The 12,010-nt window shown below is 46.7% G+C and overlaps 1 protein-coding gene across 2 annotated transcripts in view; it reads right to left on the bottom strand.

The window, feature by feature from the left end:
* The window catches only part of scube1 (signal peptide, CUB domain, EGF-like 1), a 256,585-nt gene that overhangs the window by 161,781 nt on the left and 82,794 nt on the right, over positions 1-12,010 (bottom strand). The window lies entirely within an intron of this gene.

The following is a 12,010-nucleotide window of genomic DNA, read 5'->3' as shown; positions in this document are numbered from 1 at the left end:
AATCTTAAACTGTAAACCATAATCAGCAATATTAAAATAATAAAAGGCTTGCAATATTTCAGTTGATTTGTAATGAATCCATAATGTATGACATTTTTGTTTTTTTAATTGCATTACAGAAAATAAAGAACTTTATCACAATATTCTAATTTTCTGAGACAGTCCTGTACTTCCTGACATTTCTGTGACATCGTCAACTTGTGAAGTATTTCACAGTATCTGACATTTCTCATTTTCTGGGGCAAAGTACAACCAAACAATTTACATTCTTCGTCAACTTTTGATGTGATTTCTCACAATATTTGACATGTCATTCTGAGAGGTAATGGCACATCCAGATCTAATATAAGGAACATCCTTTGACCAAATGGTAGTGCTCTGCTCTCAGTATATAGAAGTGAGCAGGATCTGATCATACACAGGAAATATGAGGGATCTTGAACAGTACATGCTGGAGCTAAAGGAAACCAAATTCAAAATACAATTTCTAAAACACTTTATTTATCCCCAAAGGGAAATGCAGTGTTTTAGTAGTGATTTAAGTCTCTTGAAAGGTAGCAGGAGGTAGCAGGAGGTAGCAGTGGATCTGAAGACCCCTCTGATTGAGGACACACCGTTGCTGAGTCCTGTGTTGTGTGGAGGACGGTTGTCCATGATATTTATTCATTTCATGAATAAACTCTCCTTTGCCCCAGAGGCTCCTGAGCAGTCACATCTTCATCAGTTAGTTCAGCTTCTTTAACCCTTGTACTGTCTTTGGGTCAAATGACCTAATTCTCCTGTCCTTCTTTCCTCCTGCTCTCTCCTTCCTTCCTTCCTTCTCCCCTCCTTATTTTTTCCCTTCCTTCTTTCTTTTTTCCCTTCCTTCCTTCTTTTCTTTCAATTCAATTCAATTCAATTTTATTTATATAGCGTTTAATACAACAAAAGTTGTCTCTAGATGCTTTGCAGAGACCCAGAACATGAACATAAACCCCGAGCAATTATTAGGCAAGGCAAGTTTATTTACATAGCACAATTCAACACAAGGTAATTCAAAGTGCTTTACATTGACATTAAAAGCGGCAAGACGTAAAAAATTAAGAATAAGATGATAAGAAAAGAAGTAAAATAATAAAAAGCACAAGTTGTTAAAAATAAGGGCAGTAGAGTACAGCAGGTGAGTATTTAATTTAGGAGTACGCTTGAGTGAACAGTAATGTTTTTATCCTGATTTAAAGGATCTACAGTTGCAGCAGACCTCAGGTCTACAGGAAGTTTGTTCCACCGGTGAGGAGCAGAATAACTGAACGCTGCCTCACCTTGCTTGGTTCTGGTTCTGGAACCACAACAAACCAGATCCAGATGAACCTCAGGGGTCTGGGAGCTTCATAGGAACTAACAGATCCAGATGAACCTCAGGGGTCTGGGAGCTTCATAGGAACTAACAGATCCAGATGAAGCTCAGGGGTCTGGGAGCTTCATAGGAACTAACAGATCAAACATGTATTTTTTTTACATAAAAAATGGCAGGTAAAAACTCCCCTAGTGGGAGAAAAGCCTTAAGCCAAACAGTGGCAAGAAAAACTCCCCTTTAGGAGGGAAGAAACCTGGACCAGGACCAGGATCATAAGGGGGGACCCTCCTGCCGAAGGCCAGACTGGGGGGTCGGGGACGTCAACAGCACAGCAGGCCGGTGGAAGCAGCAGCGGGATGACCGGGGGTGGGGACCGCAGGCAGGTGGAAGCAGCGGCGGGATGGCCGGGGGTGGGGACCGCAGGCAGGTGGAAGCAGCAGCTCCCGAAGCTCCGGCCCAATAAGCAAGCCCCAGGTTAGGTGCAGGGTCGGGGAAAGGTTGAGAAGGGGCTTCCTGGCTCTCCAAAAATCTGCAGTGATCTCTTTTGACTTGTTCATATTCAAGATAAGGTGATTGTTACCACACCATGCCACAAAACGGTCCACCAGTTCTCTGTACTCAGTCTCTGGTCCATCACTGATACACCCCACAACTGCAGTAATCTGAGTATTTCTGCACATGACAAGACTCTGACTTGTACTGGAAGTCTGAGGTAGGGTTGCCAACTCCCTGAAAAATAAATAAGGGACACCTCATCAGCAGGGTCATCCATCCCGGTTGCCTTCACCCTTCCTGGCATGCTGATTTTTTTAGCCCCTTTTTTTGTGTGTGAAACGATTTTTTTTACTATTTGACTCGAACCTGAATTGAATTAGATGCATATTTTTGAAGGCCATGCACACATGGAAAACACATTATTATCCAGCAATTCACTTTAATACAAAATAACAAAATTAACTGGATAAAATAAATACCTTTCTTAAGCAGAAACCTGTCCTGCTTAACTTAAAATTGTATAACTCAATATAAAACAATAGAAAGAAAGTAGAACATCCATTCTGTATTAGTGCACATTTTTAGTGCAATAACAAAAGTGCAAACAGAAAGTCTGTAGTAAACTTGTAAACATATTTGTGCCTCAAAGGCCATGACTGTAGCTACAGTTGTGGTAAAACAAAAACAAAAAAAAAGAACTTGTGAACTCAACAGCTCAATGCCATTTTCCATTGGCATTTTATGACAATTTTTTGACTCACACAGCAATACGGGACAAAGTGCGTCCCTTTTCAGCTCAAATTTAGTTTATAAATACGGGACGATTCCGTTTTTCAAGGGACGGTTGGCAACCCTAGTGTGAGGTGCCCAGCGTGAAGGAGTGATGAGAGTACAGTCCCCTAGTGTGAGGTGCCCAGCGTGAAGGAGTGATGAGAGTACAGTCCCCTAGTGTGAGGTGTCCAGCGTGAAGGAGTGATGAGAGTACAGTCCCCTAGTGTGAGGTGTCCAGCGTGAAGGAGTGATGAGAGTACAGTCCCCTAGTGTGAGGTGTCCAGCGTGAAGGAGTGATGAGAGTACAGTCCCCTAGTGTGAGGTGTCCAGCGTGAAGGAGTGATGAGAGTACAGTCCCCTAGTGTGAGGTGTCCAGCGTGAAGGAGTGATGAGAGTACAGTCCCCTAGTGTGAGGTGTCTAGCGTGAAGGAGTGAGGAGAGTACAGTCCCCTAGTGTGGGGTGTCCAGCGTGGATAGGAGTGATGAGAGTACAGTCCCCTAGTGTGAGGTGTCCAGTGTGAAGGAGTGATGAGAGTACAGTCCCCTAGTGTGAGGTGTCCAGCGTGAAGGAGTGATGAGAGTACAGTCCCCTAGTGTGAGGTGTCCAGCGTGAAGGAGTGATGAGAGTACAGTCCCCTAGTGTGAGGTGTCCAGCGTGAAGAGGAGTGAGGAGAGTACAGTCCCCTAGTGTGGGGTGTCCAGCGTGAAGGAGTGATGAGAGTACAGTCCCCTAGTGTGAGGTGTCCAGCGTGAAGGAGTGATGAGAGTACAGTCCCCTAGTGTGAGGTGTCCAGCGTGAAGAGGAGTGAGGAGAGTACAGTCCCCTAGTGTGAGGTGTCCAGCGTGGAGAGGAGTGATGAGAGTACAGTCCCCTAGTGTGAGGTGTCCAGCGTGAAGGAGTGATGAGAGTACAGTCCCCTAGTGTGAGGTGTCCAGCGTGAAGGAGTGAGGAGAGTACAGTCCCCTAGTGTGGGGTGTCCAGCGTGAAGGAGTGATGAGAGTACAGTCCCCTAGTGTGAGGTGTCCAGCGTGAAGGAGTGATGAGAGTACAGTCCCCTAGTGTGAGGTGTCCAGCGTGGAGAGGAGTGATGAGAGTACAGTCCCCTAGTGTGAGGTGTCCAGCGTGAAGGAGTGATGAGAGGACAGTCCCCTAGTGTGAGGTGTCCAGCGTGAAGGAGTGATGAGAGTACAGTCCCCTAGTGTGAGGTGTCCAGCGTGAAGGAGTGATGAGAGTACAGTCCCCTAGTGTGAGGTGTCCAGCGTGAAGGAGTGATGAGAGTACAGTCCCCTAGTGTGAGGTGTCCAGCGTGAAGAGGAGTGATGAGAGTACAGTCCCCTAGTGTGAGGTGTCCAGCGTGAAGGAGTGATGAGAGTACAGTCCCCAAGTGTGAGGTGTCCAGCGTGAAGGAGTGATGAGAGTACAGTCCCCTAGTGTGAGGTATCCAGCGTGAAGGAGTGATGAGAGTACAGTCCCCTAGTGTGAGGTGTCCAGCGTGAAGGAGTGAGGAGAGTACAGTCCCCTAGTGTGAGGTGTCCAGCGTGAAGGAGTGAGGAGAGTACAGTCCCCTAGTGTGGGGTGTCCAGCGTGGATAGGAGTGATGAGAGTACAGTCCCCTAGTGTGAGGTGTCCAGCGTGAAGGAGTGATGAGAGTACAGTCCCCTAGTGTGAGGTGTCCAGCGTGAAGGAGTGAGGAGAGTACAGTCCCCTAGTGTGGGGTGTCCAGCGTGGATAGGAGTGATGAGAGTACAGTCCCCTAGTGTGAGGTGTCCAGCGTGAAGGAGTGATGAGAGTACAGTCCCCTAGTGTGAGGTGTCCAGCGTGAAGGAGTGAGGAGAGTACAGTCCCCTAGTGTGGGGTGTCCAGCGTGAAGGAGTGATGAGAGTACAGTCTCCTAGTGTGAGGTGTCCAGCGTGAAGGAGTGATGAGAGTACAGTCTCCTAGTGTGAAGTGTCCAGCGTGAAGAGGAGAGAGGAGAGTACAGTCCCCTAGTGTGAGGTGTCCAGCGTGGAGAGGAGTGAGGAGAGTACAGTCCCCTAGTGTGAGGTGTCCAGCGTGAAGGAGTGATGAGAGTACAGTCCCCTAGTGTGAGGTGTCTAGCGTGAAGAGGAGTGAGGAGAGTACAGTCCCCTAGTGTGAGGTGTCCAGCGTGAAGGAGTGATGAGAGTACAGTCCTCTAGTGTGAGGTCTCCAGCGTGAAGGAGTGATGAGACTACAGTCCCCTAGTGTAAGGTGTCCAGCGTGGAGAGGAGTGATGAGACTACAGTCCCCTAGTGTGAGGTGTCCAGCGTGAAGGAGTGATGAGAATACAGTCCCCTAGTGTGAGGTGCCCAGCGTGAAGGAGTGATGAGAATATGGTCCCCTAGTGTGAGGTGTCCAGCGTGAAGAGGAGTGATGAGAGTACAGTCCCCTAGTGTGAGGTGTCCAGCGTGGAGAGGAGTGATGAGAGTACAGTCCCCTAGTGTGAGGTGTCCAGCGTGGAGAGGAGTGATGAGAGTACAGTCCCCTAGTGTGAGGTGTCCAGTGTGAAGGAGTGATGAGAGTACAGTCCCCTAGTGTGAGGTGTCCAGCGTGAAGGAGTGATGAGAGTACAGTCCCCTAGTGTGAGGTGTCCAGCATGGAGAGGAGTGATGAGAGTACAGTCCCCTAGTGTGAGGTGTCCAGCGTGAGAGGAGTGATGAGAGTACAGTCCCCTAGTGTGAGGTGTCCAGCGTGAAGAGGAGTGATGAGAGTACAGTCCCCTAGTGTGAGGTGTCCAGCGTGAAGGAGTGATGAGAGTGCAGTCCCCTAGTGTGAGGTGTCCAGCGTGGAGAGGAGTGATGAGAGTACAGTCCCCTAGTGTGAGGTGTCCAGCGTGAAGGAGTGATGAGAGTACAGTCCCCTAGTGTGGGGTGTCCAGCGTGAAGGAGTGATGAGAGTACAGTCCCCTAGTGTGAGGTGTCCAGTGTGAAGGAGTGATGAGAATACAGTCCCCTAGTGTGAGGTGTCCAGCGTGAAGGAGTGATGAGAGTACAGTCCCCTAGTGTGAGGTGTCCAGTGTGAAGGAGTGATGAGAATACAGTCCCCTAGTGTGAGGTGTCCAGCGTGAAGAGGAGTGAGGAGAGGACAGTCCCCTAGTGTGAGGTGTCCAGCGTGAAGGAGTGATGAGAGTACAGTCCCCTAGTGTGAGGTGTCCAGCGTGGAGAGGAGTGATGAGAGTACAGTCCCCTAGTGTGAGGTGTCCAGCGTGAAGGAGTGATGAGAGGACAGTCCCCTAGTGTGAGGTGTCCAGCGTGAAGGAGTGATGAGAGTACAGTCCCCTAGTGTGAGGTGTCCAGCGTGAAGGAGTGATGAGAGTACAGTCCCCTAGTGTGAGGTGTCCAGCGTGAAGGAGTGATGAGAGTACAGTCCCCTAGTGTGAGGTGTCCAGTGTGAAGGAGTGATGAGAATACAGTCCCCTAGTGTGAGGTGTCCAGCGTGGAGAGGAGTGATGAGAGGACAGTCCCCTAGTGTGAGGTGTCCAGCGTGAAGAGGAGTGAGGAGAGGACAGTCCCCTAGTGTGAGGTGTCCAGCGTGAAGGAGTGATGAGAGTACAGTCCCCTAGTGTGAGGTGTCCAGCGTGAAGGAGTGATGAGAGTACAGTCCCCTAGTGTGAGGTGTCCAGCGTGGAGAGGAGTGATGAGAGTACAGTCCCCTAGTGTGAGGTGTCCAGCGTGAGAGGAGTGATGAGAGTACAGTCCCCTAGTGTGAGGTGTCCAGCGTGAAGAGGAGTGATGAGAGTACAGTCCCCTAGTGTGAGGTGTCCAGCGTGAAGGAGTGATGAGAGTGCAGTCCCCTAGTGTGAGGTGTCCAGCGTGGAGAGGAGTGATGAGAGTACAGTCCCCTAGTGTGAGGTGTCCAGCGTGAAGGAGTGATGAGAGTACAGTCCCCTAGTGTGGGGTGTCCAGCGTGAAGGAGTGATGAGAGTACAGTCCCCTAGTGTGAGGTGTCCAGCGTGAAGGAGTGATGAGAGTACAGTCCCCTAGTGTGAGGTGTCCAGTGTGAAGGAGTGATGAGAATACAGTCCCCTAGTGTGAGGTGTCCAGCGTGGAGAGGAGTGATGAGAGGACAGTCCCCTAGTGTGAGGTGTCCAGCGTGAAGGAGTGATGAGAGTACAGTCCCCTAGTGTGAGGTGTCCAGAGTGAAGGAGTGATGAGAGTACAGTCCCCTAGTGTGAGGTCTCCAGTGTGAAGAGGAGTGAGGAGAGGACAGTCCCCTAGTGTGAGGTGTCCAGCGTGGAGAGGAGTGATGAGAGTACAGTCCCCTAGTGTGAGGTGTCCAGCGTGGAGAGGAGTGATGAGAGTACAGTCCCCTAGTGTGAGGTGTCCAGCGTGAAGAGGAGTGAGGAGAGTACAGTCCCCTAGTGTGAGGTGTCCAGCGTGAAGAGGAGTGAGGAGAGTACAGTCCCCTAGTGTGAGGTGTCCAGCGTGAAGAGGAGTGATGAGAGGACAGTCCCCTAGTGTGAGGTGTCCAGCGTGAAGGAGTGATGAGAGTACAGTCCCCTAGTGTGAGGTGTCCAGCGTGAAGAGGAGTGATGAGAGGACAGTCCCCTAGTGTGAGGTGTCCAGCGTGAAGGAGTGATGAGAGGACAGTCCCCTAGTGTGAGTACTAGTACTAGTACTAGTCCCCTAGTGCTCCTGTGCTGCTCACCACATGGTTGACACACAGAATTGCCATGGCAAATCATCAAAATAGCACCACACTGCCACTTTCAGTGCAGAAAAGTTATTTTTTAGGACAATGCTTCTTCAAGGTGTGAATCATAAGTAAGTAAACTTTATTTGTATAGCGCTTTTCACAGAGAGAGGCTCACAAAGTGCTTTACAAGGTTAAAAATACAGGATAGCAAGTAAAAACCATAAATATCGACATGAACCGTTAAAAATCATTAACTTACACCACTCTCCTAAAAGCCAGTCTATACAGGTGTACTTTAAGATGTTTTTATTTTAAAAAAAACACAGTAGCTTAGTCTCTAGGGTCCCTGTGGAAGAGCGTTCTGCAGCTGAAAAGGCTAGGTTTCCCTTCGTCTTGAGCACAATCAGAAGACAACCTACGTGGTACATGGACATGAAGCAGGTCAAACACTTAATCAGGTGCCTGACCGTGGAGAGCTCTGAAAGTTAAAAGTAAAACTTTAAAATGAACCCTGCAACTGACAGGAAGGCAGTGCAGCGAGCCCAGGAACTCCTCCTAGACCTTATCAGCAGCCCGGCTGCAGCATGTTTTACCAACTGCAGGCGATTAATAGCTGCCCTACTTAGACTTGTAAATAAAGAATCGCAGTAGTCCAGCCGTGAGGATACAAATGTATGGATAATCATCTCCAGATCAGCCTGCGACACAATGGTTCTCAGCTTGGCGATATACAAGAGACATATGTTGGAGCAGCAACTCACTTCCTGCTGTGGATTAGCCTCGCTGTCAGAGCCACATCTCTAAACGTACACCACAATTATTTCTGAAGTATTTTCTCATAACGTTTGACATGTCTCTGATCATTCTGAGAGGTAGAGGACAGCCAAACATTAAGGAAGCTGCTTCCATTCTCCATGAGATGGCACTATGTATTTAAGCTAAGAGCATATGGATCTCTTTGGGGGGGACCCTGATCACTCAGGAAATTTGAGTTCTCCACACAATGCAAAATGTAACACAAAACCAGTTTCCTGCTGCCAACATTGTAGGCTAAATCTTTCCCTGAATATAAAAATGTAATTTGAACCAGATTAAACATGTAGGCCTATGGCTGAGTAACAGTTAAGGACCCAATCAGGACCCCAAAAATGCTACAAGCACCCCTGTTAGGAGTCAGTGGGTGTAGTTGTCCTGCACACTTGTCCTACCCAAGTTAGTAAAAGCATGTCTTTCTTCACTATTACCCATCATAACCGCAATTGTACATTCCTCACTATCATCTGGTTTTGTTCCAACACCCCTTAAAACTGCAATTATATGTAACTTAATTAAGAAAGGTGGTCCAGATACCAGCAATGTAAATAACCTTTGACCAGTTTCCAATCCACAATTCTTCAAACATTCTGGAAAAACGTTTTTGCAACACATGTTCATGATCACTTGTCTAACAATGATCTCTACGAAAAGTTTCAGTCCGGTTTCTGTCCATTCTACAGTCCAGAATCAGGTGGGATAGAAAATCACACCCGTTCCGGGGAGTTCTGGCAGGATATTTCTGGGGCCGGGCTGTTTGCCGGGCAGTTCTGGTGTAGTGGAAACAAGAAGGGGCCGAGCAGGTCTGCGCCTTCAGCCGTCGGGTTTCCACTACACACAAGAACCTTTTACTGAAAGAACTAGCGCTGTCGACCACCAGGTGGCGGTAATGGTCATTTTTTGCAGTTCGCAACCAGTCAGCGGAAGAACAGCCTACTAGAGCAGTGTCTCCCAACCTGGGGTCCGGGCCCCCCCTGGGGGGGCGCGAACACTTTGTCTGCTTTGAGGATGTGCAGTTGAAAAAATTATATTTGCGCATGTTAAATAAATAAAAAATAATAACACACCTAATGGAATACTGTAATCCAAGTCTGTGTAAACCCACCTAGTATTTTAAAATGACCAAAATATATTTCTAAGTTATTTAACAGGATAAAAACTGAATAACTTATTATTATATCATTATTCAACATTTAATCATACTACTACTTTGACAGGTTGTTAAAGGAAAAATGTTAAAAATGTTTGCGCTCATATTAAAAGAGACATTTTTCAGAAATTATTTTATGTCCTTGCAATTATTTTCTGTGCGTATTTTATACATTGGTGACACAAAATGAAGGTGAGAAAGACAAAGTCATCTGTATACAGGGTAAACCAAAGAGAAATGTATTACAAAAACATAATTAATGTTCATTTTTTCAATTAAAGGTTTGTAACGAATCACTTTACTCTTTTGGTGCTAGTACGTACGGGTCGGGGGGCCCGGCTGGTCTTAGACACAAGTAGGGGGGGAACAAGGAAAAAAGGTTGGAAACCACTGATCTAGAGGGCTGTTTGTTGCCCCTGTGAAGGTTCCTGAAGGAAAGATTACAGGGCTGGTCCTGCTAATGGAAACACCCACAACCGGCCCAGCCCCAAAAAATCTACCCGGTATTCTATGGAGTAAGATCACTTCCAAAAAGATGTGTCCATGTTATAACTATTCGTATTCGTAATGATAAACATTTGTATGTAAATAAAAAAGTTGCACCCAAAATTCTGCTGTCACACACATGAGTGATCAATTATTAGGGTTAGGATTGTTTTTATGTGAGTATGAATCTAAAAGCTGTGAGTGCAAAGTCTTGTGAATACAACTCTAATTTCTACGACTACGAGTCTTCACTGTGAGCACGAATTCAAGTTTATGGGTAGGAGTCGAAAAACTGTTGAATGACATCACAGGCAGGTCACAGCATAGACATAAGAAAAATAGAGAAACATATTTTCTCATCAACAAAACATGTTATTTAATTGTTTAATTGTAAGGTAGTGTCGAAAAACAATATATATCCCCCCTCACAAAAATAAGAAAAATATAGAAAAATAGATCAACAAAACAAATTTAAAACTTTTCAAATAACAAAATAACATATTTGAACCATTTTTCAGACAATAAAATAACATATTTGAACCATTTTTCAGACAATAAAATAACACTTGAACCATTTTTCAGACAATAAAATAATTGAAAAAATCTGAAAAACAGTTAAAATATGTTATTTTGTTACTTGAAAATTTAAAAGTATGTTTTGTTGATGAGAAAATATGTTTTCTTATTTTTGTGAGGGGGGATATATTTTGTTTTTCGTCACTACCTTGTTCTCTATAGCTGATATAACATGAATTACTCCTATGTGTCATCTGAGAAAATTAAATATATTATATTTGGGGCCTAACTGTTTCCCAAGTATATTAGTGCGTGTGTGAATGAATAAATGAGACGTAAAACGTACATTTCTTTGTAGAAAGGCGCTTTATTAAAATAAGTCCATTTACTTGTATTAGTTTACAGCGCAGTCTTGAACATCCAATATGGCGGCGACGTTGGCGCTATATTGGATGTGGCAGTTGGCTCAGCACTCGATGGGGCGCCTACGTTCAATTCAATTCAATTTTATTTATATAGCGTCTAATACAACAGATGTTGTCTCTAGACGCTTTCCAGAGATCCAGAACATGAACATAAACATAAACATAAACATAAACCCCCGAGCAATTATTATATAAACAATGGCAGGTAAAAACTCCCCTAGTGGGAGAAAAACCTTAAGCCAAAACAGTGGCAAGGAAAAACTCCCCTTTAGGAGGGAAGAAACCTTGAGCAGGACCAGGCTCATCAGGGGGGACCCTCCTGCCGAGGGCCAGACTGGTGGGTCAGGGACGGCAACAGCACAGCAGGCAGGTGGAAGCAGCAACGGGATGACCGGGGGTGGGGACCGCAGGCCAGCACACAGCTCCCGAAGCTCCGGCCCAATCAGCAAGTCCCAGGTTGGGGTGCAGGGTCAGGAAAAGACTTGTGCTCCGTAATGCAAGCTACAAGCCACCCACGGCCACCTGCAGGACAAAAGAGAGAAAAGGGAGGAGAAGGGGGGGCCAGCAACGGGATGACCAGGGGTGGGGACCGCAGGCCAGCACGCAGCTCCCGAAGCTCCGGCCCAATCATCAAGTCCCAGGTTGGGGTGCAGGGTCGGGGAAAGGTTGAGAAGGGGCAGGGCCAGGGAGAGGAGTCTTGAGGGACGAACATTCTCCCCCGCCCAAAAGGGGCCGTTACCCTGCCCCCCTCACTCCCACACTGCAGGTTCCGGTGTCCGGCAAAGGATGCTGCAACATGGACAAAAGAGAGAAAAGGGAGGAGAAGGGGGGGCCAGCACAAGAAACCACAGGAGCGACTCTGACACACTAAAGTTTACACTACCTAGAGATTTACCAACACCAGCTAGAGGTTTACTAAACACTAACTATAGGCTTTACTAAACAGAAATGTTTTAAGTTTAGTTTTAAAGGTGGAGGTGGTGTCAGCCTCCTTAACCCAGATTGGAAGTTGGTTCCATAGTAGTGGCGCCTGATAGCAGAACGCCCGCCCTCCAAATCTACATTTAGATACTCTAGGAACTACGAGTAAACCTGCACTCTGAGAACGGAGAGCTCTGACAGGAACATAAGGCACTATCAGGTCTTGCAAATAATGCGGAGCTAAGCCGTTTTGGGCTTTATACGCAAGTAATAAAATTTTAAATTGGATTCTGAATTTTACGGGTAACCAATGGAGCGACGCTAACACTGGAGAGACGTGGTCACTCCTGCTAATTCCTGTCAGTACTCGTGCTGCTGCATTTTGGATCAGCTGGAGCCTATTCAGCAAATTACTTGGACATCCTGCTAACAACACATTACAG

This window comes from Cololabis saira, chromosome 23 (genome assembly GCF_033807715.1).
Source record: "Cololabis saira isolate AMF1-May2022 chromosome 23, fColSai1.1, whole genome shotgun sequence".
Taxonomy (NCBI): Eukaryota; Metazoa; Chordata; class Actinopteri; order Beloniformes; family Belonidae; genus Cololabis; species Cololabis saira.
Note: the sequence above shows the minus strand (reverse complement) of the source record. Positions and strands in the feature narration are given on the sequence as shown.